The sequence below is a fragment of the Ostrinia nubilalis genome, chromosome 16 (assembly GCF_963855985.1).
Source record: "Ostrinia nubilalis chromosome 16, ilOstNubi1.1, whole genome shotgun sequence".
Taxonomy (NCBI): Eukaryota; Metazoa; Arthropoda; class Insecta; order Lepidoptera; family Crambidae; genus Ostrinia; species Ostrinia nubilalis.
The window spans coordinates 3,112,406-3,118,066 of record NC_087103.1 but is presented as its reverse complement, the minus strand read 5'-3'; positions in this window follow the sequence as shown (position 1 = coordinate 3,118,066).

Below are 5,661 nucleotides of genomic sequence, written 5' to 3'. Positions count from 1 at the left end.
GCCGTTCCTTAACTGCGGTTGCTGCACCTCTTCCTGGCACTCACCTGAACGACTCTGTGTTACCTACTGTGGCTGCCCCTCTTCCTTGTATCCTCCTGCATGACTACGTTGTCTAGCCGTATGCCTGGTCTAAGGTTCGACGCCTAAAATCAACAACAACAAGTTCATATTAAAACGCTGAAGAGTTTTTTGTTTGTTTGTTTGAACGCGCTAATCTTAAGAATTACTAGTTTGATTGAAATCATTATTTTTGTGTTGAATAGCTCATACATTGAGGAAGGCTATAGGATATATACAATCACTCTACGGCTAATAGAGGCGAAGCAGTAAAGAAAAATGTTGCAAGCACGGGAAATAGTATTTAAACTATTTTCACTCGTACGAAGTTGATTTTGTGGCGTCGAACCTTGGACCAGGCATATGGCTAAGCAATGAAATCGTACAGGAGGGTACAAGGAAGAGGGGCAGCCACATTAGGTAACACAGAGTCGTTCAGGAGAGTGCCAGGAAGAGGTGCAGCAACCGCAGTTAAGGAACGGCTGGGACGAACAAGGATAAGCGAATCAAACTCGTGAGCCTTGTTAGGGTTACACTGGTTAAGGCGACCCTTTACAAGGCTTGGAAGCATGTGGGTAACAAGCCATTGGACGTGGAGAGGGTCAATAATTATACGTATATTTTCTACTTTGCCGAACTTTAGCGCGAGAACGGTTTGTCCAAAACATATGAATTTGGTCTTATTCAATGCAGGATTAAGTGCCCTTTAACCGTCATGAAGAGCACTTTTCGATAGGGTAAGTCCTTTACGCGGTATAACCGGAAAACCGAAAAAACGCCCCTTTCGGGGGCCCCCACCACTTAAGCACAACTCCGTCGAAGTCGAAAACCTAGGAGAGTCTTAATGGGCAACCAATGAAGCCATTAAAGCAAAAAAATCTTTTGTAGGAATTATTTCCGATTTAATCAATTTTTGTGTTTAATTCTACTGGCCTATTACCTACTTATAAAATAAAATGATCTTAAAACTGTAACATACAGTTACAATAGTGAATCGGATTTCTACAGTCTGCAGCAGCACATATGTATAATTTAAAAATAGCTGAAGCACACTTGCAAATGTAAAGTGCGTAGATGAAAACATTTATTTTTGTTACTCTTTGAGATTTTTATTTCTTTTTTGCGAAGTCATTTATTATTCTTTCGAGTATTTTCGTTTATATCAGTGCTATTTTTACAGTACTCATGATGAAATACTCGTAATATGATCACGTAAATCCAAGAACTATTCTACAATGCCAGTAACGTTTATTTATTCTTCAAATCAAAATAATATTGTTAACAGTCTTGGATCGCCCACAAGAGCCGCTCATTGTATATTTTCTATTATATTTCATGGAATATAAAACTCATTTATTGTATTTTTATAGGGCTGGTAAAGCTGAAAATTGTTAAAAGTAATTTAGTAAGACAGTGACGGCTGAATGGACTGGTGCAATGGTTCTCGTACGCGATGGTCTAGCTTCGAATACCGTAGAGAGCGATCGAGTGTCGTACCTATTTTATATCTGAGTCTGTGAGAACGTATTGTTGTTTATTTTACAATTAATAACGATATACCTACGAAGATATAAATAACAAAAACATATTTACAATAAAGCATGCAGGTAGCAAATTCCAGCTAAAATAAAATCAAGGTAACATATTTTTGGCTCACTAAAATTCTGATTTGCATATGAAATCGGACAATTTGTATACCAATTCCTACATTTTGTTCGTATTCGTATGCGGTTAGAAATTTTAATGATGGTAAAATACGCCGCCAGGTCTGTGGACACCATAAAAAACCGAATTTAATAACCATTCAAGTTTTTTAAATCGTTTTATCAAAATTCTGGAAGGAGTCAAACTTGTAACGTAAGTTTACTTAAGCCCAAATGGAATTCAAACTACAGATAGATATAAAATTACTTGACACTGGCTATAATATCTGGCAAACCACACGAAGCCCTTTACGAAAAAAAAAGACAAAATTCAAACCCGAATAATTCCGAACACTAAAAAGTATGAAATATGAAAATGAAAAAAACGAAGCCCTTTACGATGAAAAAAAGACAAAATTCAAACGCGAATTTCGAACACTAAAAAAAGTCTTTTAAAAGCGTTCGAACTTCGAAATTCAAATAACTACGTAAATAGGTCGGTGCTCATCTAAGTTGGCTCTAAGCGACAACCCTGTTCGTAACAAGCTCTGTAACAAGGTTCATGAATGCGCAACGAATGTTCATAAAAGTTTTCTTCATTTATTTATCTTGGAAACATACCACTTGTTAGCGTGTTCATTACATTTTATGTTCGCAACAAACGATCCGAATATTGATGCGCTGAATATTTTAAAGGGAATTGCGCTTGCGGTTTTTGTAATAAAGATTTTTAGCTAAAAGGAAAGTAGTGAGGATTTGGAATTGTATAAAATATGAAAGTAGAAACTGCGGAGTATGAACAGCTGAGCTAACAAACGCTAGCAAAATACTAAACTTGTTTTTTGTTTTGAACAATATAATCTACTATCTACTGTTACTGTCTGTAGTTTGTAATTTCAAACTGAAAAGCTCTATTTAAACAATATTTATATCATTAATTTACTGTGAACTCGTTAACTTTATTTCAAACCTAGTGTAGTTTTAAAACCATCTAAATGCAACTTATGTAATTCTTTTTTTAGTTGTTAAATAAAAATAAAAGAACAAACATAACTCAAATAACTACAGGTTCAGAGCATGCGTGTTTTGTCTACAGGCACCAAAGGTGTTCAATCCCTTAAAGACACAATAGTGACTGAACAACGCTGCATAGTAATATCATCAGTACACATCAAGCAAAAATAGTACCTATTGTCAGTACATAAGACGCTACAAATTCCTTGCATTCAGATTATTCGGCACGATCTGTTCCGCTACGCTCGAGCGAGCTAGAACAATTTCGAGAGACAATCTTTGAGCTAGGACAATGAGAGGTGGGCCTAAGATCGTCAGCCGACAGTACTAACGAGGTCACATGAGATCCGTCTTTGCAGCATGTGTACAGTGAATGTAGTAAACGCGAATATTCTGGAAGGCTCACCTTTAAAAAAAAATAAGATAGGTAAATAGATAGGTAATTGTCCAAGGTAATTGTTTATCTATGAGCTTTTAAAACCACAAATCACTGTTAGCTGAAATACTAGGACTATAATCCAATGAAATTTCATTTATGTACTAAACTTAAGGACTACAAAGCTGAACAACATATTCGTTTGATAATAATGCGATATAATTGCTAACTTCAGGTAATAGGTATTAATAGTTCATTCGTGTAAACTGCGCTGAAATATAGCTTCAAAAGTATAATAAGCAGTTTTAGTATTGAAAGAATCAGAGATTCTACATAAATATTTAAATGCAATTCATTTCACCCTATAGCAGTTCAGTTTATGGACTTAGGGTCATTCTCATGCAGCCACATGCAATAGGCAAATCAAAATACTACTGCACCAATCATCGAGAAATCTCCAGTAGTTCAATAACAAATAACAATCCAAACCCCTTGACTTAAGGTCTAAAATCCACGGCAGATTACTCGTCACGAGCCGCTGTCCGGCCGCCACGCTCGAGCGAGCTAAAACAGTTTCAATCTGCGCGATCTTCGAGGCGAGACAATGAGCGGTGGGCCTAAGATTATCTTGGGCGTGACTAGGGTAACCCCACAAATTCGTTAAAAAAAATCACAAATGGAAATTGCCCATAACGTGGGCACAGGGTAACCAACAAATTGGAACGTTAATTTAAAACAACGCGGCAACGGATGGATTCTTCTGTATGGAAAAATGTACATGTTCACTTTTCATGCGAAACATTTCTTTGTACACGGAACTCAAAAACATTAATTTAATAAGACTTAAATGAGGCGATTAAATTTCAGAATCGGGTTGATGGTCACGATAGACCAATGGAACAGTATGTTTTGGGATTGCTATTACAACGTTAGTTAGAGGAAAGTGTATAAAATGATAAATGATAAGAATTTATTTATGGTTTCAGTTCCCATGCTCACAATGATAAGACATTGAATGCATTATATTGATGTTATTCGTACAATTTATGGATTTTGATTAAAACAAATGAAGCTACTTTTGCATTATTATAAAGCCTTTTTTATAAATACAACTTAAAAAAAATTAAAAGTATGTTATTATTAGTAAGACTAAATTAAATACTCACTACTCATGCAGCCAATAAATCGAAATAAAGTGAAAGATAAAAATATGTTTTTTTTCCATCAAATTATACACGTCCTTATCACGACGCTTATTTTCAATTTGCGACCATTATCGCCTCATGATAGTGTTTGCAGAACACTTAGCAAGCCGGTATAACTTTGTATCAAGTCTTACCTACCTGTGTAGTAGATTCTTGAAAAAAATTATGTTTAAAAAATACCTAGATATTCTAGTAATAGGTACATACCAACTTTGTTGTCTTTACCAACGAATAAATTTTAGTATTAAGTCTCAATTAATTTACCCATTAAAATTTTACTTTAGTAGGTATAAGCAGGCCTGTTCATCTCCGCGAGTTTACATCGAAAACAAAACACGCAAGATTGCCCCCTACAAGAGTACTATTCGACAAGGCCTCACATACGAGCGAACATTGACTCACGCACGCGTATTCTTGTGTATGATGGAAAAAAATAAAGAAAATGGTGTACTAAATACTGTGCAGTATTTAACTGCCTAAATAATAATAAAAACACAGAATGTACTTTTTTAAGTTGCCTCAAGACACTGAGAGGTAAATAAGTAGTTAATATTATTCATGATAATTCATGCTAAATCATGTATTTCCTCCGCCATTTTCTGCAGATTGGCACCTCACGTCACATCATTTTACCGAAGTCAGCCCTATAGCTTCGGCGCAGTACCGATCACTGACGTTTGTCAACAAAACTTCTGACAAACTTGCTTGACTCTTGAGACAAGCTAAATTACACCATATTGTTAATGACATTGAGCATACATTTTTTTAAATACCTTCGCGAAGTAAAACTTCTGTACGTAGTACTTATTATTATTCTGTGGTATAAGTTATTAAATATTTGATTTACTCTTTATTTGAGCTCCTTGATTTCCTGAAACTAGAGTACTAATAAGACCATTTCAAAAGAAAATTGTAAGATTTTTTTTTTTCAATTTAATTAGTTTTTATTCATATAATATACCCTTAAAGTTACAGGGACTCAAAAGGAGCACGTTATATAATATTAACGGTATGTATCCAAAAAAGGATCTAGCCCTTTTAGACTATTAAACAGAAAAGAAAAAAAGTGTTATATCTTATTACAGAACTGAAACGTTACGCGGCATAAACGTGAAATTAAACAATAATGATTAACAATAACTAATGATAAATTAACAAAAATAACTAAACAGTATTTCGTTTAATCCTCATTAAATTCGTAAAACAACACGCATCGTCCCATAAAATAAAGATCTGTCAAAAGTATACTTGTCTCGCTTGTTCATACGATAACAACACGGTTCTAATATTTCCGTCTTTTTCTATACTCGCATGATTTCGATAACGGTTCATCGACATACGGACATCTGCTGCCATTCTGTTTATT